This window comes from Panthera leo, chromosome A1, assembly GCF_018350215.1.
Source record: "Panthera leo isolate Ple1 chromosome A1, P.leo_Ple1_pat1.1, whole genome shotgun sequence".
In the NCBI taxonomy this organism is placed as follows: Eukaryota; Metazoa; Chordata; class Mammalia; order Carnivora; family Felidae; genus Panthera; species Panthera leo.
The window spans coordinates 213,311,253-213,335,058 of record NC_056679.1 but is presented as its reverse complement, the minus strand read 5'-3'; the positions used below and the strand labels follow the sequence as shown (position 1 = coordinate 213,335,058).

Sequence of the window (23,806 nt, the reverse complement as noted above, 5' to 3'; positions counted from 1 at the left end):
CATTTTAGCTGTTTTTAAGTATGCAGTTCTATGGCATTAGATGTGACCACATTGTTGTGTGACCACCACCACCATCTGTCTCCAGAACATCGTCTCTTGCAAAACTGAAGCTCTGTACCCGTTAAACAGTAACTCTGTATTCTCCCCTCTCTCCAGCCCCTGGCATTCACCATTTTACTTTCTGTCCCTGTGAATCTGGTTACCCTTAGGTACCTGACATAAGAGGAATCAGGGGACATTTATCTTTTTGTGCCCGTTTTCTTCACTTAGCATAATGTCTTCGAGGTTCATCCCTGTCGTAGCATGCATCAGAATCTCCTCTTTAGGGCTGAGTAGTATTCCATTTCATGTATATACCACATTTTTTTAATCCATTAATTAGTCAATGGGCACTTGGGTTGCCTCGACCTTTTGGGAATTGCTGCTGTAAACGTGGTTGTGTGTATAGCCATTTGTGTCCCTGCTTTCAATTCTGTGGTGTGTGTACCCAGAGTGTCCTTTGGCTTGTTGATTTCTTTCTCTGTTAGGGATTTCTGGAACATTCTCTAGCTCCCTGTCCTTCTGATGCTGCCTTTGTTTGTTACCCTTCTGCTTTTGCTCATGGGAGAGCCTTAGGTGTAAAAGTGAGAGAAGAAAGCAGAGCTCCAATTCTACCATGGGAGGTTTGACCCAAATCTCCTCTTCCCCAGAACCTTGGATGGTTAGATGTCTCTAACGGCCTGTGTATTTGTCTAGTACAGGCTGCATGGCTACTTCTGTGAGTAAATGTAACAGCAATTCCCCTTAAAGCAAAATTATATAATATATATTATCCACCCTTGGTTGAGAGAACAGGAGGCGGGCAGAATAACTGGTTTCACCATTGATTTTTGGCCATCTCACAAACTAACACTGCAGCGAATATAGGCAAACTTTACCTCTAAGACTAGTTGGTTATGGATCAAGAAAATTGTAACCTCCTTTTTTCCCTCACTCCTTAAATTTTTTTTTAAAGAACAGAACCCCTCCTTTTAGCTTAAACTCAGAGCAAGTCCACTGTCCTGGAACTAGGGAGGTGAATCCCAGAAGGGCACCCATGTAATCAACCTTCAGGCTCCTGGTTGGCGTGTGAAAACTGGAACCGGTCCAGGGTTCCCTTCTCGGGCTTAGAGACTAGGAACTGATCTTCCCGTCAGTTCTTTTTGCCCTGCCAGTGACACATCATGTATTTACCAGTGACTTTGTGTCTTGCTTCTCTGGGTCTCCTCTGTAAAAAGCAGATCACCTACTTTTTTTCAAGGATGTGGTCTTAGACTAGACTAGATGACTAGAACCCACTTGAAACATATGAAGATGTATAGCATTTTTTCTTAGGGGACATTGTAACCATCTAATTAAAGAAAGAAGCAGACTTTAAGTCTGGATCCTAAGTCATCAGCTTTTCAATATAGGGAAATTAAAAAGCAATTTTTTAAACTTAAGAACTTCCCCTGGTGATTGGGACTAGCTTTAGACAACACGAGGAAACATAGGAGGAAATCCATATTGGATAAAACTCTAAAATAAATGATGAGAGTGAAAACAGACCAACATTAACTCTAAACCCTGACCCGAGCATGCCTGCCAATGAGCAGAGGAATTGCTCCTTTCTCGTTCCTGACAAGAACAGCTACTAAAAGACTATCAGTATTTTCATAATAACACATTCCCATTTTAATGGCTTTGTGCAAATTTTCATATCTATTCCGAAGGCCATAGGGTTTTCAGGACCTGGTTGGTGGTACATGAACGACCCCTTTTGCTCCAGCTGCAGATAAGGTGAATTTTGTACGTAGTGGAAGTCGTGATACATGTGTATTGGTTTGGGGGAGCCTATTTTTAAAAGTTCTATTTCCTGATAAAATCTTATCATCTTTGTAGCTGCCGACATTCCGGCTGGGTAAGTGTTCTCAGGAGCTGGTTCATAATCTCTATTTTTGCAAGTGGTGGTCCAGAATGGAAGATGCAAGTGTTGTCAGAGTAGGAAACTTATAGATTAGGGATCATCATGACAACGGGCTCCTTTTTTTTCTTTTTTTACAAATGGTCTCTTACTGGGACACCTGGGTGGCTCAGTCAGTTAAGCGGGTTAAGCATCTGACTCTTGATTTTGGCTCAGGTCATGATCTCGTGGTTCGTGAGATCAAGCCCCACGTCGGACTCCGTGCTCTTGGCATGCAGCCTGCTTGGGACTCTCTTCTCCCTTTCTCTCTCTCTCTGCCCCTCCCGTTTCTCTCTCTCTCAAAATAAATAAACATTAAAACACACACACACACACACACACACACACACACACACACAAATGGTCTTTTACTTACCAGTGGGCTTCTTTATAATATTATTTAAAGTCTCAGTTTTTATTCCCATTTAAATGCAGTAAGAAACCTGGCCTTTTAATAAGTGCAAAGTAAAATAGGTCACTGGGTGCTGTTTCTTCACTGATCATCCGGGCTTCACATTTTTAGTGTATTTTTGTTGTCTCGTGCCTGAAATCTTCAGGGTATTTCAGGTTGTGGCATCTGCATACTGATGCTCTTACAACTCCATCACCAAGGTGTGGGTCCTTTGTGGATGGAAGTCTGGTCTGCAGATACCTGCAGGAGGAAACCCCAGGTGACTTCTGCCACAAGCTAACGCTCCCCCATACTCCTGGAAAATTAAAGCCGCCTTTAGCAGCGTGGTTCCAGGACACTGGCAGGGCAGGGGTTGGCTCATTCTCTTACACACAGTTTCGCTGGATGCACTCATAAATGAAAAATGATCTGAGTGCTGTGGGTGGGGCCCTCGAGCGCAGGAGGTGAAGCTGGAGGAGGAGAGAGAAAATCTGCTCCTAAGCTCAGTAGAGCGTGGGGAGCAGGCAGGAAGTCAGAGCACGCCCTGGCATGGCTCACATTTTTGTTGATAGCTAATAACCCGGGACTTTAAAGGACTGAATGGAGAAGGGAAATGAAGCACGACAAACTCTGGAGCCTGTCCTGTTCAAGTGGGTGTGAAGCACAGTAGAGAAGGCTCACCTGATCAGCTCAGAAGCAGGTAGGAGGGGACCCGAGCTGGGGAGAGAACCCTGTCTTCTCTCTGAACACAACTTATATGTTTGCATTTTTTTTAAGCATATGAGAAACGAGTAGATAATATTGACATCAGAAACAGACCTAGCGTGAATTGTGCTGATAGCTGCCCAAGCAAGAGTTTTTTTCTCAGTGACTACTTTGATGACCAAATGACTTATATTCTGGAGGTTGCTTTGAAAACAATCCTACCAAACCATGCAGCATTGAATTAAAACTGATTTTAAACTTGGCAGATGATAAATGAACTTCAGGCACTGTTTTAGAACAAATAGTTTGAAGATAGCCAACCAGAAACTGATTTTCAGGCTTGACCGTTGTTGTATTTTTATATTTCAGTGCCAACAAGGTGCTTGCTAATTTTTGCTGGCTTTTGCAAGAAAGGAAGTAGATGTACAACAGCTGTGAAATATCTCGAAATTGACCGGGATCCAGAGTGAAGCCTGAATGCACTAATGTTTTCTCCATTAAGGCAGGCTTGCTTTGCTCAGCTTCTAAGTCAGGGAATTGGAAAGTAAAGTGTGCATCTAAATATTTGTCATGGTGGGGGCAGGGGGGAGATGAGGGTCAGAGGATTGGAAACTGTCACAGTAATGTCTTCATGCTCAGAAGTAGAAAATAAATGTGGAGGGCCATGGGTTGCGGCCACACGCAAGGATAATTTAAAGACAGATCTGTGGTTCCCGTGGTTACAGCTAAGTCTCAGAGCATCCTTTCCATTGTTGGGGCTTGTGAGATGAGAAGAGGAACAGAATAAAGAGCAGCTCAAACCTGGGTTTTGGAGCCATTGCCAGGCCTTGCTTCTGATAGGTGCCTGGATAATTGGACATGCATTTCCCCCCAGCGAAGTGGTCAGAGTAGTGGAATTGAGCTGATTTGGGGGCAATCAGAAATGGTGTGGGTGGTCAGAGTGACAGAAGCATCAGAATTAGATAGAGAACTTAAGATTTCAGTGGAATAGTCCTGCCTGAGTACTGGCACCCTTGGAGTGGAGCTTTGGAGAATGCCATATTAGCCACAGGGGTGTGTCTGAGGAGGTTGATGTGAGAGCTGCTTCCCTTACTGGCTGGCTGAGTCCATCCATCGGGCTGGGGAAGCCAAATCTTCTGGCTTTGCATTTTAGGCCTGGAGGGCTGTGCTTAGTCAAGGCAAGCCCATACCTTATCGCTGCTCTCTTGTTCACTCTGACTTCTCTGCCTTCCAAAGCGATACCCAGTGTGTAGAGGGGAGGGGGGACAGTCTCTCCTGTTCCCACTACCCCCAAGTCTCCTTTCTGGCTGACTCTCCATCAGTTGGGTGGGGCGCCTTTGTCTCCCATCCTTTACATGCCTGTTCCAGGTGCTTTTGCCTGTGATTTAGGCTGAACTGGGGGACAGACTCCTTTTTCGGATCCATTCTGGAAGCAGTCAGAGGTCAGCTCACTGTGGCCTGTGCACCAAACCCAGCCTGTCTCAGCTTGTATTCAGAGGGCTTGGGAGCTAGATGTGTATTGTACATTTTAAAGGGCTGAAGAAACAAGAATACAGGACAGAGACAGATAAGGTCTGCAAAGCCTATGATAGTTTCTCTATGACGCTTTAGAGAAAATAGTTGCTGACCTCTGATTTTTAATATCACTCGTGACCAGAATGCTCAGTGGGTTGTTGACACAGCTCAAGTTCTCAACAGTTTGAATGAGCTGTTGTTTTGGAAACTGATTTTAGTTTCTCAGTCTGTTAAAAGGCATTATTGCCTCCAGAAGGGTGGATTCAGGAGCAGGGAAATTGGGAAGATTTTCTTCAGGGTCCAATCAATGGGAAAGAAACATCAGATGAACTGTGCGTTGTGGTTGGGTTTTCCTCCTTCCCCCTTGTTGGTGAACCTTCTGGTGAAGGCATCTGGGAGACCCACCACATGGTGACGGTGCCCCCTGCTGAAAGAGTCTGATGGGGAACAAAACTCCGCTAACTTACACAAAAATGATTCACTTCCTTGTTTCTCTTTTGTGGACTGAATGCTGGCCAGAATTCTACAATCTGTGTTGTTTGTTATCGGACTTGGGGAAAAAAAGATGTTTTCTGTAATAAAAAAGAGAGTGAAATGAATATCATGTTTTCTCATATCCAGAACAGTGTTCCTTTATTGCTATCTAAGAAAGCTTACTATAGGTCCACCGGCCTTTCCCTGAACATGGAGTTCTCCTCAACCCAGCACAGTATTTCATTGTTAATGTCCTTTCTAATAAGGGAAGAAGAAAATCTGGTGACCTTGCTCATGTTTAACTTGTATCAAAACTGCAGGCCTGGATATGGAGCAATGAGTAAGTAAGTAGCTTATTGTCTACTGCAGAAACACAGAAGAGTTTCTTACAAGAAGATTGTAGTTTAAGAAGAAAAATAAAATGGCCAGTATTAATTTTTTTCTCTCCAAGACATTTCACTGTCTATGTCCTGTATTTGGAAATTGGATGCTGTCAGTGGAGAAGAATGGGGGTGGGGCCCAGTTTGACAGATGGAAACAAGTGAGGAAGTATGAAAATATGTATAGTATGGTGTCCCATGGGAGTTCGGGGCTGGAAAACAAGATGGCGGCAATGTACTTGACAAGTCGGCCTGTCAGAACTGGCAAGGGTGGGTCCTTTAATCTACCATGTGATCCAGGCAGCACCTTTGTCTGTATTTAGAAAAGAGTTTGGCTCTGAATTTAGAGATTAAGCAACCTGCTATTCCTGTATGCACTGGAATTTCAGACATAGTCAGAAACCTGATTTGCGTAAGTGCTGAAACTCAACCAGAAGCAGAGCACGCTGAGGCCTGGACTCCCCAAGCAAGGAGCAGTTAGGAATCACAGCACGTGAGGCGATTTATGAAGCTTGCCCAAGAGGGTGTGGTGCTGGGTGGCCAGATTTAATGGGGCACAGGCTCTGGGGTGAAGGGTCAGCTTTGGGTCCCCAGAAGGCCATGGTTAGAGGGTGAGTAACCTCTTCCTCTGCATGGGTTGGCTGTGTGTATCTAAGAGCTCTCGAACTACCTGGTGTCTCAAAGTAGCATGAAGGACCTTTTCAGTTCTGAGCCACGCGACCAAGTTGGCTCATAAAGAGACAGAGGCAGCCAAGCAGTCAAAATATGATCATGAGCTAAACTGGAGGATAAGCCACAAGCAGCCCTTCATCAGCCAACTCATTTATAGACTATTGGGAGGGCAAGTGTGTCAGCTCATAGCTGGAGTATCTGCCCCCCTCCCTTTGGCTATCTGAACAGGACTCGAATCTGACTTCTGTTCATCAACTTTTCCCTGATGGTGAATGGGATAAAAGACCAACTTAAATGTTTGCCTATGTGTACAAAAGTACATAAAATCTAGAAGAGAGAAATGGCCAAGCAAATAGAAGTTATGATTCTGAGTTAGCAAGGGAAGCTTGTGATCATGTCCATGAAAGGGAATTAATAATTTCACCTCTCAGTGGCTGGCAGGGGTCCCTTTTGTATAGCTTTGTGTCCCTCTTAAGAACTTCAGGAGGCAGTGCACCCTCTCAACTTCAAACATTGCCTGCCGTGGGGGTCAGGGGGTATAGCACAACATCCCTGTCACCTTGGATGTCCTGACTGGAGCTCTGCTGTTTCCTCAGTGGCCAGGGAAGAAGGTGGTAGCATCCTTCTTCACTCACATGATACCTGCTCTGCTTAGCAAAGGAGGGGGCGGAGTGTGTCCTACGAAGACATCTTCTGATGTCCTATTCTGCTGATTGGCCCTTTGCGTTATGTGACCGTGGTTTGTTAAATCTAGGTGTGCGTGGGCATGCACCCACACTACACTGTATTCCACAGATGGCCTCAGTCGGGCACAGGGTGAGCTCACACAGTCTCGCCTTAGATACAAGGTCCCTGGGCAGTAAGTAGGTCAAGACAGCAATTGACCTGGGACTCTAGATCTGCCTGCCTTTTTATGGTCTCTTCCTGAAGAAGCAATATAACTATATTTTACATACACCAGAGAAACTTGGCACTTAGGAGGACCGAGAGTGATGCCTTTGGTAAAAGAGAAGCATTACTTTGTGTTTTTGGTAACTTTGAGGTCTGGAGGCTATCAGGTGTCTTAAAGCAAGACACTTGGGACTGTCTTCTTTGCCTTTCTAATTTCCACTCTAGTTTTCTTCCCAAATTAAAAGATGGAAACCAAGTTGGAAATTGGCAGAGTAGGGTGAGTCTGAGGATCAACCAGAGTGGTCCTTGAGAATCAGTTCAGTTCAAAAGCCTCTATTTCAGTGTGACGACTCAGACTGTGGGGGCAAAAAAACATTTGCACATTTCTTCCTTGAAGAGTAGATAGCTTTCTATTTCTACATTATATCTTCCCAAGCCTTGCCCTTTCAACAAAAGCTTAAACATTCTTACAGTCTCTCCTCCCTCCCCCTCCAAAAAAAAAAAAGGGAGGGGGGTGGCGGCAGTGATCAATTTCACTTCCCACCCAAATAAGAACACACTTGGAAGTGCCCACGCCAGGGAGAAGTGGGAGGGAATTCAAAGGCACCATAGGTGACCTTCATTTTGAATGGCATGACTCTCTGGATTCATCATGGTACTCTTGATGGATAACAACCCTATACTCATACCTCTTGCTCTTGTTTCTGCCTCTTTAACAAAAGTGTTCTTTTCTCCTGCAGGCTGGTTCCATCAGCCAGAGGAGGGTCTGCCCTCCAAGGAACCATGCCTTGGCCTTAGCCAAATTCCACCTTAGCCTTCAACTTGCAACACTTTGACTAAAGTTCCCAGACCGCTGCCTGTGGGGTAGAGGGTTGACTGTTGGCAGTAAGCTGCTGGCTTTAGAAAACATCGCAGGTATTTTATTGTAGCAGATGCAAGACAGTTTTGGCAGGACAGCAGTAAAGACCCAGAGGGGGAAAACAGAAAATTGCCTCTAATCACTGCAGGGGAGAAGGTGGCAGAAATGAAGGCTGCAGTTTGGGTTTGGGAAGGTAAGTCCTTTGCACAATCCTTTTGACAGGCTAGAACTTGCCTGACTTCAGTTTCTCCCTCAAGTCAGTCAAAGAATGTTGAAGGAGAACTGAACGCTGCAGCTGAGAAGGTACCTAGGGGCATCTTGGTGGGTGAGGATTTTATGGAGGTCTCAGTGGCCCCATGAAACTTTGTGTGGTGGAAATTCTGCTGTTGGCATAATGCTGAGGCATTAGACATTCTTATGTCTATAACTAATTAGACATTCTTAATGCGTTTCTTATGGTAACAAAAATTCAACACTTCATCTTTAAGTGAGTAGAGTCAGTTATTTCAAACTTTCACTAGGAGAAGCATGAGTCATCTCTACAGTGTTCTGGTGGCTTAATTAATTACATTTGTTGCCATTGGGATTTCAGGGTGGGGAGAGAATCTGCCCTCAGCTTTAGTCTTTTTATTCTTTATGCACTCCAGCAGCAACCTCTGGGTTACTCTAAAATCAAAGCAGTCTCAAAGCTAAGATCTCAAACCTTGCAAAGAATCACCTTTCTAGGCTCGATGACAGCGAATAATACGGTGCTAAATTTTAAAAACATTTTTTCTCTGATGCAATTTACTGTGATAGACTCTTATCCACAGATTGACCCTCAAATCTGTGAGGTTTCTTCTGCTCCCAGCCTGTTTTCTTTCTTATAACCATCTCCTAGATTACCTGCCCCTGAACCAGGATAGGTGGAGAACTAGATAAAGGAAATTGCAGGGTGTTTGAAAAGCAAGGTTTAGCACTCTTTTCCAGATGAGCACACCTAGGTAAAGAAAAGCTAAGTGTGAGTGACTAGTGTGTGTGCGTGTGTCCAGGAGAAGGGCTGCAAACGGAAACGAATTCATGCCGTTCCCGTGCACCTGGAGACATGGCTATTTTTGAGCAGAAATCTTTATGTAAGACTGGGTCTCAGGTTTGTAGGTCTTTCTTCCTTTTGTAAACATGTGGCTCGAACATGCTCACATGATTTGTGTTTGTTAGAGAAATGCTTCGTTGTGTAGTAGCGACTTTTCTGTGAGAGTTCAAACCAAGTGTCAGATGAATTCCCCCAAGGCTGATGTGTTCAGTTCCATTTTGCTTTCATGGCACTTCGGTTAGTATGAGGGGGAAATGGCCTGCAGAGCGGTGTAGACGCCTTGGATGTACAGTTTTGAAATTCAGAGACAAATCGATTTTGGCTTTTTCTGAAAATGGATCTTATTTTGAGAACCACAGTTGACATGGCTGTGGGAAGTGTTGCTTATTCTTGGCAAGAAAAGTACCCTGAAAAGGTGCTTACGATCCAAGAGAGAGAGAGCCTGCCCCAGGCTCTCTGGCAGATCAGGGAGAATGTTTCAGAACTCAGTGTCAGTAATTTATATTAAATCCACATTTGTAGGGAAGTACCTATGCAGATGGAGACAGCAGCTTCCTACAAAATGGGATTGTTTTAGTTAGTCTGTGCAATGGTATTCAGAATGTAGCCTGGCATGTCTGTTTCAGAAATATTTGGGACCCCAACCTAGAGGATTTGATCAGACGTACTTCTTAAACATCTAAGTGCTCATCTCTGTGGTAGGAACTTGCATCAAAGCCAGTGGACAGAAGCCAAAAAGGCAAATGCAGTCTCTATTGGAGAAGGAAGTGATTTGGCCAGCTTTGCTCAAACTAAGATCAGACAGTCAGACAGATATGGGGCACAACTTTTACCTCCTTTTGCATAAGATCCTTGAGCATCTCTTATTCTTAACCTCGACTCTATTAATAAAGGGGGACTATGAACCTGGCAGGGAGGAAAATAAAATGTTTGTTGTCACTAAACTGTAGTTGAATTTAGTGTTTCCTTCAATAATTGATTTAGGGTCGAAGTACTATAGTATTAGCAGTCCCCATGCCTGGCACCAGTAAAAATGGTGCATGTTATTTGTAGTAGATACCTTCCAATATTATGCACATTACAACTTTGAAAATATACCAGTTAATAAACTTGTTGCCAGATATTCTTATTTAATGTGTTAATAAAATGTGTTATGGTATACATTTAAAAACATTTAGGGTATTCTGTTTCACATAATTGGTTTTCTTTGTAATCCTAGATATTTTATGCATTTAAAAATAGTGAGATTTTACCTGACAGCCAGAGAGGTCCATGGTATAAAAAAGAAAAAAAGAGAAAAGAAAAGAAAAAGACTGCCTATCTTAAAGACTACCATTTGATTTTTTTTCAAATTTTTATTTAATTTCTAGTTAACATATAGTGTAATATTGTTTTCAGAATTAGAATTTAGTAATTCATCACTTACATATAACACCCAGTGCTCAACACAAGCACCCTCCTTAATACTCATCACCCATTTACCCATCCCCCACCCACCTCCCTCCATCAACCCTCTCTTCTCTATCGTCAAGAGTCTCATAGTCTGTTTCCCTCTCTCCTTTTTCCTCCCTTCCCATATGTTCATCTGTTTTGTTTCTTAAATTCCATATATGAGTGAAATCATATGGTATTTGTCTTTCTCTGATTGACTTATTTTGCTTAGTATAATACACTCTAGCTCCATCCATGTCATTGCAAATGGCAAGATTTCATTCCTTTTGATGGCTGAATAATATTCCAATGTCTGTGTATCAGTATACACCTTTTTTATCCATGCATGAGTTGATGGACATTTGGGCTTTGGGCTGTTTCCATAGTTTGGCTATTGTTGATAATGCTGCTATAAACATTGGGGTACATGTACCCCTTCAAAGCTGTCTTTTTGTATCCTTTGGATAAATACCGAGTCGTACAATTGCTAGATCTTGGGTAGTTCTATTTTTAACTTTTTGAGGGACCTCCATACTGTTTCCAGAGTGGCTGCACCAGTTTGCATTCCCACCAACAATGCAAAAGAGATCCTCTTTCTCTGCATCCTCGCCAGCATCTGTTGTTGCCTGAGTTGTTAATGTTAGCCATTCTGACAGGTGTGAGGTGGTATCTCATTGTGGTTTTGATTTGTATTTCCCTGATGATGAGTGATGTTGAGCATCCTTTCATGTGTCTGTTAACCGTCTGGATATGTTTTTTGAAAAAATGTCTACTCACACCATTTAATATTTAGATCTTTATTTACCAGGAGAAAAATACTAACTCAGGACAGTAGGGTGTGTTCCAACCTGTGAGTCACCTGGGGATAAAATGCAGATTCTTGTGCAGTGAGTCCAGGTGGAGCCTGACGTTTCTGCGTTTCTAACAAATTCACAGTAGCCAGGCTCTAGCCCACAGCAATTCACATAAAGGCCTGTGTTTTCCAAACTCACTTCTAATAATTTTAATCAATCTCCATTATAGATAATAGTTTAATTATTGTAATACTTGGTTATGGGAAGAGATGCCCCAGGACAGGGAAGGTGGGAGAATCTCAAAAGAAGACTTCACCTGCTTCCAAGGGTCCTGTGTTAGGTCTTCTGGAGCCTCAGAGTAGTTGCCAGGCTGGCGAGTGAATGCGGTGGAGGCTCAGGCCTGGGAAAGGCCATCAAGATAAAGGGCTCAGTAGCAGATGGGTGTCCCCCAATGGCTCTGTCGTGGGAATGCCTTGTCTGGGAAGCTGCTGCAGCTGCTGCTCCATGAGGGATCACTTCCTGAGCTCTGGGGCTGGTATGTGCCAGGCGAGCTGGGAAGAACATTGCCGCTGCCTGGGGAGGGCAGGGCGACCATCCGATCCCCATGTGTGCGTGGTGACCGTATGCTCTGCCCTGAGGAGCTCTGTGTCCTCTTTCCCCGAGGGTGATTTATTGATTAATGTGTAATTAAATGATGCAAGTGGTGTGTCTTTGTAAGATTTTCAGGGATGTTTGCGAATTAGGGAAAGGTACTTTGGCAGAGTATGGCGGGGGGAAAAAGTCACTGTGCCTCCACAGCCCAAGCAAGTTTCTTCAATAATCTCAGATCCCCCAGTCCTGACCTGCTACCTCCTAAAGGTGCTACAGACCTTGGCCCAAACCACTTATGTCATGTGGCCTGCTGGTGGCCTCATAGAGTGGCCACAGAGATCTGGGAATCCAATTTTGTCCATCTACCAGAGGTTATCAACTGCCTGGAGACTGACTTATGCTAATCAAACTCCCAGGAGATTGGCATCCCAAACCCAGTCTATTAACTCCTAGTGAAGAAAGGATCCTTCCGGTCACCAGTTACTGCCATCTTCTTTGTCATCTGTTTCTGCCATTTTAGCCCTATCTTCCCAGGAGAGAGGTAATTGAGCCAAGGACATAATATGGAATAAGTCTTAAGGAATATTCCACGGACCTACATTCTGTGTTCTCTCTATGTGTAAGGCTGAATAATCACAAGATAGTCTCTTAGTCTTTGGGCTCGCCTTGACTAGATTCCCTTATGTCCCCTTCTCCCTGACCTGGTCCCCTGCAGTGACCCACCTCAGCTTCCACACTTCCAGGCCCTGCCTACCTGAGACCACCTCTGCTCCCCTGGGATAGGGGTCATCTCTGAGGAAGGATGTGTGTGTGGTTGTGGCAGGTGGGACAGCACAGTGCAAGGCCATTACAAGGTGACTCTTACTATCTCTACTCTCTGTTTTTCTTTTAATTCTTTCTTACTGTTTCTACTTCCGGGGCCAATTCCCTGTACCCTCAAGAGTGGCAATCCCAGCCTTGAGGAGACACAGATGACACCTCATGACCAGGAGACTGCTCCATGAAAAACGTGTTGCTTTATTACCCATCTATGGAAGAAGACTCCCTATTTACCATCAGTGCCCTCGTTCCTAAAAGCCAGCCGTTGACTCTGGCTGTGTCACAAGAGGCATTTGATAAGATACAGATTGCCATGCCCCAACCTCCATTCTCAGTGAGGGTCTAGAGTTGTATTTGTAAAAGGAGTAAAGGAATTCCTCACACGTTGGTCACCTGTTTCAGAATGTTTTTGCATCACTGCTGTCCTGTCACCAGTGGGTAATGGGGATTGGGGATCTCTTTTATTTCTTCTGTGTGCTGCTTGTCTTTGCTTAAATCTTGTATGTAATGAACATGTGTCATCTTACAAAGCTGTCTCTTTTTTTCTTCTTCGGATAAAAGTCTCCCCAGATTATTCTTCTGATCAGCTGTGTTTGAAACCACTGCTGTAGACCTGTTGTCCCAGACCCAGAGCCCTCACTTTATGGATGAGAACATGGAGGCTTTGTGCGTAAACTGGCTGACTAATATGGGGGGAGGGGTACCATGAAGGTTAAGTATGTAGACCATGCCCAATGCAGACTCCGTGCTCCTTGACCAGAGCCACTTATTTTAAGTCTCAGGGGCCTTAGTTCTGGGGTGTCTTCATAGAGCAACAAAAATCTAATGCCCACATGTGTGAAGTGCAGACCACATTTCACCCAAATAATAGTGCCGAAGCTCTGGCACGAAAATGTCCGTGACATCAGCCATCCTGCTGCTTCCACAGCTGACAGATTGAGGCCCCCAGAATGCCCAGGGGGCCCCACCTCTTCACTAGATCACTTCAACCTCCAATGCCTCAACTTCTCCATCTGTAAGATGAGCATAATTCTGTTTGCACTTTCTCCTATACAAACTTATTGGGCAAATCAAATAAAACAGTGTATGGAAGGACTTTGGGAGAAAAAGCACAAAGCATTATATAATCTTAAGGTGGTCTCTTCATCACCAATATTATTGTATTACCCTCAAAGACTTTACCTTTCTGCTGAGTGGCTCCAAATAGAATCACTATGGGTAGAAGAAATACTTTATTCTATCATAACACAATGAAAGGCTTACTTTGGGCAGCAGGGGTAGGGTAGAGATGGGGGGAGTCGGGATTCCCATAGAAATATATCACTTCTAAATTTCCTGACTAAAGTAGCTCTAATGGCCCATTAGAAAATCATTTCACACCCTCTGCCCTTCAGTGGCCACTTTTCAGTGCCAGGAATTGTTTGGGTGAACAAGTTGGTACATGTAAGTCACAGGATGTTTTTCTGTCTGCTCAAAGGCAGGGATTGTCTTTCCTGCCTCTCCTGCTGCTCTGGGTAGTGAAAATGCTTCAGGATTTGTCATTTTGAGAATGGCAGGGTTTTTGACCTTGTGTTCCAGACTAGATTAAAAACCAGACAGATTTTAGTATCTGTAAAAATGTCTGCAATGGTTCCAACAGAGAGAGATCTCTAGAATGGATTAAGCTTTACTTTTCTTCCCAAGAAATAACACTGCTTGAGAATGAGGGAACTCAGTGTGTGGTAAGTTAACCTTAGTGATATTAAGCACCAACTATGTCTCTCTAGAGTTGCCGAAGGGAAACTTATGGACTTGGGAGAGATAAAGTATAAAGACAATGAAAATTGAAATAAAATTATTTGAAAGAAATTAATTCTAATGAAAGGAGTATGTGAACTAATGACATGACATGGATGGCATGTGCTTACTAGAGGACGCTTCCACTTCTGAAATTTAACTTTATGAAAAATCCTAGGTTGGAATGGAAAGGAAAGAGTTCATGAAAGAAGGCATTCTCTCTCTCTCTTTTTTTTTTTAAGTTTATTTATTTTGACAGGGAGAGAGAGAGAAAATGGGGGAGGGGTAGACACAGAGGGAGGGAGGGAGGGAGGGAGGGAGAGAGAGAGAAAGAGAGAGAGAGAGAGAGAGAGAGAGAGAGAGAGAGAGAGAATGAGAATATCCCAGGCAGGCTCTGCACTGGCAGCACAGAGCCCGATGCAGGGCTCAAACCCACGAACCACGACTTGAGCCGAAATCAAGAGTCAGATGCTCAACCAACTGAGCCACCCAGGTGCCCTGAGAGAAGCCATTCTTAAATTGACCTTGATGCGTAAGTAGGATCTGTACAGGCAGAGAGAATGAAAGTGCCTTCCCAGGAGTGAAAGAGTAAAGTTTGATGGAGGGGGGGCACAGGGTTTTGTGGGTTTGGGGGAGAAGTTATGTGCTAATAAGAAGACTGGGAGGTGAGATTCACCCTGTAGACACTTGTAGATTGATCAGATTTGGCCTGAGACAGAGGAGATTGAAAATACTTTAGACAACCAGACAAATTATTTAATGGTTCATATCACTCTCATTTGCTTAGAAACCCAAACGCCAGACTTCTGAGAATCTTCTTTCGAATTACCTGCAAAACTTTAGGGGGGGGAAATGTGATGGCTTCTGCTCTACCACCCCCCAGCCCTGATTTAGTATTTCAGAACCTTGGAAACAATTAGGGGTAGTGGTAAAGGTAGAGATCCTAATTACTTTTAAGCTCTCCAGTGCAACCAATATTAGGGGCCATGTAGCTTTTAAAGAATTTCATCCTCATATATGATATAAGGATAATGTAAAATACCTCTTAAGTACCCCCTTCCCCAATTTATGTGATCCTATTAGAGTTTTGAAGTTACAAGTAATAGAAACCAATTCTGGCTCATTTAGGTAGAAAAGAAATTTAGTGACAGAATGTTGGGTAGCTTACAGAAGCCAACAGAAGTGTTGAGGTCTGGGCTCAAGAGAATGGGCAAGAACCAAGTGGCCAAGAACACACCCAAGGTCATGGCACAGGAACAGTCTGCTTAGGACACCACCACTGCCACCACCATGGTTACTGGACTCCCGTGACTAGCCTTTATCTGTCCCTGTGTCCTATCACGTCCTCATGATCCAGAGTGCCAAGCAAGAGCCTCCTGGGCGCCAAATGTAAGTCATGTGCCTGTGGACTGGTTCATGGGTATGGGGACAGATAATTAATGTCCCGTCCCCGCCACCCCTCATGTAATGGAAGCGTCTCCAAATCCAAAAGCTGATCAAATGTCAGGCAGATAGCTCCCTGACCAATGCAGGAAAAACGAACTAGAGAGTTTGTCTCCTCCTTCGTCATCTTTCCATGTGTCCACATTCTTTCCTTTCCCTTCCTTTCCTCTCCTCCTTCACTGCCTTTCCCAGATGTCCCATTCTTTCTTGGGCGTGGCATACCTGGTAAACCACCAAGCTCAGTGTGATTGGCTTACTGCTGGTCCTCTCTCTTTATGGAAGTCCTCCCACCCAGCCCACCACCAAATCCAAAACCCTACCTGCAGCTTCCCTGCCTCTGAAGGCAGCCACTCCATCATGGGATTATAAAGCCAAATATCTTTCATCCTTTATCTTTTTCTCATGGGTCCTAATCCTATAACCCGTGTCACCTTGAGTGGTTTATCCCTTTTTTCATATAGCCATTCAGATAGTTGTATATAAAACCATTCTATCCCTCCTACACCCTGGCCCCCGCCTCTGCATTATCCTCTGCAGGATAAGTATCCTTAGTCCCTTCAGCTGCTCATCATAAGACAGGATTGCCATTTTTAAATGTTAATGTCTAAACTGAATCAAACTCTCTATGTGCAGTCTTATCTAGAAAAGGATTATCACCTTTTGATGCAGACAGTATACTTCTCTTAATGCCAATATTGAAAATGCAAATATTGAAATGCCTTTAGTTGGTCTGTTATAAGACTAAGTTGACTGTCGATGAAAACCCATAGATTTGGATTGAAGCTATGTGGTACTTGTTTAAAGTATCCTGTGGGATCAGATTCTAACCCAGGAGCCTGAGACCACCATCCTGGCACCAGCATTTAATACAGTTAACCTGATTCACTTGAGAGAACTTCCACATTGCTCTGTGGAAGGACTGAGAAGGTGAGTTTCAGATGCTGCAAACGAAGAGCACAAATCAGCAAGACCCAGTATCGTACATCGTCCATTAGGTGGATCCTTCCCCTACAGAAGTAAATAAGTTGCTAATAGCTATTGATGGACGGAAGATGGTATCAGAAGACAGTTTGGCTTGCAAGAGTATTCTTCTTTATTATTATTAAGTTTATTGAGATAGAATTTGCTTACACTCTTTAGCATGATGAATTTTACCCAATTCCTAAAGGATTAGATGGAATGTACTTAAAGTACAAAATTGAGACATTATGCTAAAACATAAGAAAGAAACTGGAGGAAGACCTTTCCAGTTGTACCATTCTATAAATTATGACCAACATGAGTCATGTAAATTACCACCTCAGTCAGGAGGAGAACCATTCCATCACCCTGAAAAGTGTCCCCCTGTGGTCAAACCCTCCCCTCCCCCCATAGCTTCTGGCAACCACTGATATGTTCGCTGTCCCTGTTGTTTTGCCTTTTCCAGGATGTTATATAAATGGAATCCTACATTAAGTCTTAATTAAGCTACTTAAGTAGCCATTTAAGTCTTTCACTTAGGATAATAATGCATTTGAAGTTCATCCATGCTGTTAAATGTATCAATAGCTCTTCCTTTTCATTGCTGAGTAGCATTCCCTTGTACAGATGTGTCAATCTATGATGCATCTATTCACTCCTTGAATGTGTTAAGTCAGAAAAAGATCTGTGTAACATCTCATGAAAGAGAGGTTTTGTGCCCCTTCTCTCTTAGTCAAATGCAGCCTATCGGACAGAGAAATCGTTGCTCTTGCATGTGATCTCTGCCCTTCAGTCATGCTGGATTATTATCTTTATAATATCTCCTGAAGCATAGGAAAAAAAAAAAAAAGAAAAGTAGACTAGACAGAGTATGTTTTCTTTTTCTTTGCCCGCAAGCATCAGCACAAGATTTTTGTCTATTTTAAATACAGATCTTATTTCTAGCTCTTATTACTCTTTGAAACAAGTTTAAACCCTTCTTATTTGTTTGTTTTTGTTTGTTTTTCTTTTTAAGGAAAAATATGCTCCACCTTCTCTAAAGGAAATCCATCAGTGTTTTAATATTATGACTTTTTAATTGAATTTTAATTATTATATAAATAGGGATGCCAGAATTAAAATATATCTTTTAAAGTAGTGTTTTTAGTTTAAAATTGGACTTGTTCCACTAAATGTCTATGGTAATAATTTTGAGATATCTCTGCCAGGAGATACAGTATATCATAAAAACTGCACTCTAAAATTCAGGTTAGAATGGAGAAGGGAGAGGGTGATTTGAAATAATTATGTGATGGGAATGTCTGAATTTGTAACCTCTATATACCTTTGATTTATAATTTGGTAAAAATAACTTTTAAAGAAAACCTTCTTGGATTTCATAACCTCAGTTGAAAACTTGTGGGATGCTGATTACAGCATGGAGATTTATTCTAAAGATTCTAAGCTAAGGCTGAGTATGGTGAATTTGTTTGCTTTTTAATGGGGGCAATCTTAACTTTTTGCATCCTTAACTAAACAATTGTTCACATTATGTATCTATAATCACAGTTCTTGTACCTACAGCTCTACAGACAGTCCTTTAAGGATATTAGATCCTGCTGTCTTCCTTTCCTATCTGTAACTAAATGCAATTTCCATCAAAATTTGAAAAGAATTATTTTGGAACTTGAACAGATGAACTGGAACTCATCTGGAAGAGGGAAAAGCAAGTGATAGCTAAGAAATTTTTGGAAAAATAAGAACAATGAGGAAGGATGTGGGCTCCCTCACCAGAAAGCAAACTATACTTTAAAACTATAGTAATTCAAATAGTGTGGCACAGGAATTACCAAACAGACCAGGTGAACAAAGGAAGGAATCCCAAATAGGCCCATAAATATCAGGAAATTTGGTGTATGAAAAGGAGAGACTTTAAAAATGGAAGAAAAATTATGGTCTGCCTAGCGGATTTTATTGCAATAATTAGCTGAAACTTTTTATGGGAGACTGTGAGGTTAAGTCCTGCCTTAAAATAGATGACTAAATTCCAGATGGGATAAAAAGCTAAACATAAAAATGAAATCTGTGAAGGTATTAGAAGAAAAACAGAATATTATCTAGGGTGGGGAAGCCTCTTAAGTAAGACCATAAATGCAGGAAGTTACAAAGGAGAAGATACACGAAACTTATGGATGAGATAAAAGTCAAAGGTTATAGGAATGGTTTTGAGGATGATATGAAGGAGTGACTTTCACATCTCACTAACATCCCCACCATATGAGTTTTTGCAAGAATTTATTCACAAATCACAGAAGTTTCTCAATGTGCTTACTACAGTGTGTAGACCATGGCACATGCATATAAATTATAGAGCTATTACTATTTCTAAACCCCTTTCCTCACTTACAGTGATTCATGTTTCAAAAATGTGGCTCCATGTTTAAATACATTTTTGTAAAATTCTCATATGTTTTGAAAATCATTGCCTTGTTGTTGATACTCTGAATGCTGTTTTCTACCACTCTCATTACTTCTCAGTGCTAAGGATAAAGGATTCAGTTCTATTATTATATGCATGACTGTTGGCTTGCAGTATGCTTGGGAATACACTACATTCTAGGGGAGGACATGGGAGAGACAGGGACAAGCGGATGTAAAAGAGGGACGCCTGAGTGTCTCAGTCAGTTAAGCATCTGACTGTTGATTTCAACTCAGGTCCTGATCTCACAGGTTGGGGGATCAAGTTCCACATTGGGTTCTGTGCTGACAGCATGGAGTCTGCTTAGGATTCTCTCCTTCCCTCTCTCTCTGCCCCTCCCCTGCTCATGCTCTCAAAATAAATTAATAAACTTACAAAATAATTAAGAAAAAAAAAAAGGTTGCAAAAGAGCCATGAACCTGCTATAGGGTGCACACGGTCTTGTTGATCAACATGACAAGCACATAAAAACAACCAAGGAGCAATTTGAGGAAGTTTAATCCTCAAATGCCAAGTTGAATGTAATCAGCCCAAGGCTGGGCACTGGAGGTGTCTAAGTGTTCTGTGGAACTTCCAAAGGGGACCACCTCTTGAGGAGTTGGGAAGAGATGAATCGAGGAGCCCAGCAGTGGTAGATAGACATTTCTGAAAATTTTCCTTGTCCTCTTGCTTTTTTGAAACAGGCGTTTTTCTAGCTGAGCCTATACTCTGAGTTTGGGGTGGTTCAATGTGACACTCTAGAATGCTAGGTTAGGAAGTTGAGTTGCTTGCAGGGGCTGCAGTAGAATCAACTTTCTCTGAGCAAGTGGGACTGGTATCCACTTCCCCAGCATTTTCAACTTCGTCACGTGGGTTCTGATTCTTCCCCTTCTCCAATGGCGATTTTTATATGTGGTTAGTTGACTTGTCTACATATGTAGCCCGGTGGGCTTGGATGTAGTCATTGTGAACATTTTTCAGGTATTGCTAAATATCATTTAATTCTCTTAGCAATCCATTTCAGATGAGGAAACTGAGGAAAAAATAAATAATTCACTTTAAAGTCCTACAACTGGCAAGTGACAAAGTCTGGATTCCAACCTAGGACTGCCAGGCTCCAAAACCTGCATTCTATCCAATGGGCTGCTAGGTCTAACTCAGCCCGTGCCCCAGTGAGCATCACATCCTCCCCGTGGCACAGGGAGAATTCTGGAAGATCTTCCCGGCTAGAGTCCAGCCGGTTCCAAACACAGCAACTTTACCATCTCTTTCCCTCTGTACAGAAGGAGGAAGGTGCTCCGGACCAGGAGTCCAGATGGGCTCCGTGAAGCTCCATCATCATTATTCCTAAATTTTAGCACTTATGGACTGGTGACAGCCACATATTCTTTACCCACCTCACAAGTTTGTAGTGGTCGGATAGTCATGATGATAGTACTACTACTGACTTTCATAAGACGTAGAGTTACACCAAAGTAAGGCGGTAGTGATAATAGTGTGTAATGTGTAACCCCAGGGGCTCTGATTAGTCTTTTATCCCTCCACTGATACACTTTGCCTGACACTATTCTCTTGACCTTTCCTCCCACTCTCTCCTACCTGAAAGCTGTGAGTAGCAAATCCAAACTTTACTGTATAAGGAATGGAAAACAGACCTGTTAGATGAAGGCACCCATTAGAAATGCGGGCCTGTCTTAAAGAAGCTATAGCTGGGGACTCCTCTCCTTCGCAAGAACTTCTAGGTGAGGTCTGAGCAATGCAAATGACTGAAGTCTTTAATTCTGTTATGTAACATGTGCTGTCCATGCTTGGCTGACAAGATGGCAGCCCGTTGCTACTGCTACAGGAAAAGGAAGGAACTACTGCCGGGTTAAAACACGTGTTCTGATGACCTGTCAGATGGCGTAGGGGAAAGGACAAAGAGGAAACCGAGACTCTCCCAAAGTTTAGGGCCCTTTAGAAACCTGTGTGAAACATGGATAATACACATTGACATCTTTATTGGGTTTGTTTGCTTTTTAAATACCCTCTGACGCATGTTTAGTGAGGAGAGAAGCTGATAGGACATATAATGCCTGTTGGCCCTGAGCCAGGGGGAAATCACCACTCAGTGGTTTGAGCTCTCTGAAACTCACCGTACCACAAGACCACACCCTCGGGCAGGAGGTCACGCATTACAAACCTGTGACGGGGAAGTTACCAAGAATTGGCAAAGGTGTTCCAGAGGTCCTGTTGTTAAAGGTGATCATGGAGTCAACTTCAGTTGTCTTGCTAAAAATCAAAAAATAAAATAATTGCTTAAACATTTTCCCCTCTGAAATTATTTAAGAATCTCAGAGCAGATACTGAATGGGAAAATAGTTGGTGTTTCTGTGACTCAGTTAGCCACATGACTTCATCTCGTGGATGATCAGCTCTAGCCATCCTAGTGCTTTTGTCCGTTGTATAGTCCTAAATCATTTCCCTTGCTTGGCAATATCTTTGTTGCTATGCCTTTAAAAAGTCGTGAAAGACAGGGCACCTGGATGGTTCAGTCAGTTGAGGATCCAACTTTGGCTCAGGTCACGATCTCGTGGTTTGTAAGTTCGAGCCCCACATTGGGCTCCATCGCTGGCACCTTGGAGCCTGCAGCCTGCTTCTGATTCTGTGTCTCCCTCTCTCTCTGCCCCTCCCCCACTCACGCTTTGTCTCTCTCTCTCTCAAAAATAAACATGAAAAAATTAAAAAAAAAATTAATGAGGAACATACAGTGATGGTTCTCCTAAAGATGATCTTCACCAGATCTTAGGTGCCATTAGTCTGATCAAAATGTATACATAACATCTGTCTCTTGTTCTAGTCAATGTTGCTGCTGTTTATTGGAGTAAAGACTATTTACCCCGCAATGTATTGTGTGAGAAGAAATGATTATAAGTTGCAGCTGGAAATCTCTGTCATTCCTTTTCATCTAAATACAAAACATAATGATTTTTAAAATAAACCAGGACATTTTATACAATCCAAATGCAAAAATTCTAAATATTCAAGAATTAAAACAGCAGGGTAATGTTTTTCCTGTTATTGATGCCATAAGTATCACATAGGTAATTTTTCCCTGTATTTTTAAAACACATATTTTAAATATTTTTCAGTGATATATAGTATTTAAATTTGAGTCAATAGATCATCTTTGTTCTTACGGATTAATCTGAAGTAAATGAAACAGCATGCATTACTTGGGAAACAGGGAAATACATCTTGATATTTTGAAAGATTGTACTAAAAGGGGCTTTAAGTCACTTCAATAGCATATCTAATATATGTATTTAAAATCTTGTGGTTATATAACCATGAAAAACATGATGAAGCTATCTTAAGCAGGTCTTAGAGGCTTTACAAGACTGCATCTTACTGTGAAAGAAGTTCAAGAGTCATAGTCATGGAAAAGCTGAAAGGCTTGGGGCGAGGCTGTATTCATTTTCTCTGATGTAAGAAAGTACCACAAACGCAATGGCTTCCAGCAGCAGAAACGTCTTTTCTCATGGTTCTGGAGGTTAGCAGTCCAAAATCAAGTTGTCAACAGAGATGTTTCCTCCCAGAGACTCTGAGGAAAGAAATGTCTCGGTCTGTCAGCCTTCATCTCTGCAGGAAATCCCGGGCATTTCTTGGCCTATAGATGTATCACACCAGTCTCCACCTCCAGCTACATACCACCACCTTCTCTGGGTCTCTGTGTGTTCTTTTCTGTCTCTTATAAGGACACTTTCTTTGGATTCAGAGTCCACCCCGATACAGTGTAATCCTTAAGTAATTACATGTGCAATGCAGAGGCCCTCTTTCCGTGTAACATCACATTCTGAGGCTCTAGGTAGGCGTGTATGGGGGAGGAGGGGTGCGGGGGGAGCCATTCAACCCAGAAGCTTTCCACTAGGACATCTCCAGTGTGAGCAGAATTAGAATTCACGGTCAAATTCCAACCCAGAGCCTTGAACGTGATCTTAATTTCTGCCTGGACCTTCTCTCCTCATTCCAGACCCCATGCTTTAGCCTCCTCTCAGCCTAGCTAACTTCTGCTGGACCTCAGACCCCTGGTTCTTCCTGAAGGAAACCTTTCATGTTCATATCCATCCCCAAAGCAGGCAAGGCCCTCTTTTAGAAGTTTCTGAAGTAACCTGTGCTTCTGTTGGAACATTCTTCATATAATATTATTTTAAAATTTATAGAATATAAATTCATATTATGTTTTTATTTTACATATCAATATTTTTAAATATTTACCTAGTAGCTAATAAATTTTATTAAGATCTATTAATTTTTATCTTACTGTTTTGTTATATAAAATTTTATTTCTGTGATAATATAGTATAATTTATAATATAAATGTTATGTTAAAAATATAACCTGATGGGGCGCCTGGGTGGCTCAGTCAGTTGAGCGTCCGACTTCAGCTCAGGTCACGATCTCACGGTTCGTGAGTTCGAGCCCCGCGTCAGGCTCTGGGCTGATGGCTCGGAGCCTGGAGCCTGCTTCCGATTCTGTGTCTCCCTCTCTCTCTGCCCCTCCCCCATTCATGCTCTGTCTCTCTCTGTCTCAAAAATAAACATTAAAAAAAAAAAAATTAAAAAAAATATAACCTGTTACATTATGTCAATTATGT

The 23,806-nt window shown here is 42.5% G+C and overlaps 1 protein-coding gene across 2 annotated transcripts in view; it reads left to right on the top strand.

The window, feature by feature from the left end:
- Positions 1 to 2,876: 2,876 nt before the first annotated feature.
- The window catches only part of PDZD2 (PDZ domain containing 2), a 139,316-nt gene continuing 118,386 nt past the window's right edge, over positions 2,877 to 23,806 (top strand). For both annotated transcript variants that reach the window (XM_042952595.1, XM_042952588.1), the window contains exon 1: positions 2,877 to 3,051. The gene's annotated coding sequence lies outside the window, so the exon portion shown is untranslated. The remainder of the gene's footprint in view (positions 3,052 to 23,806) is intronic.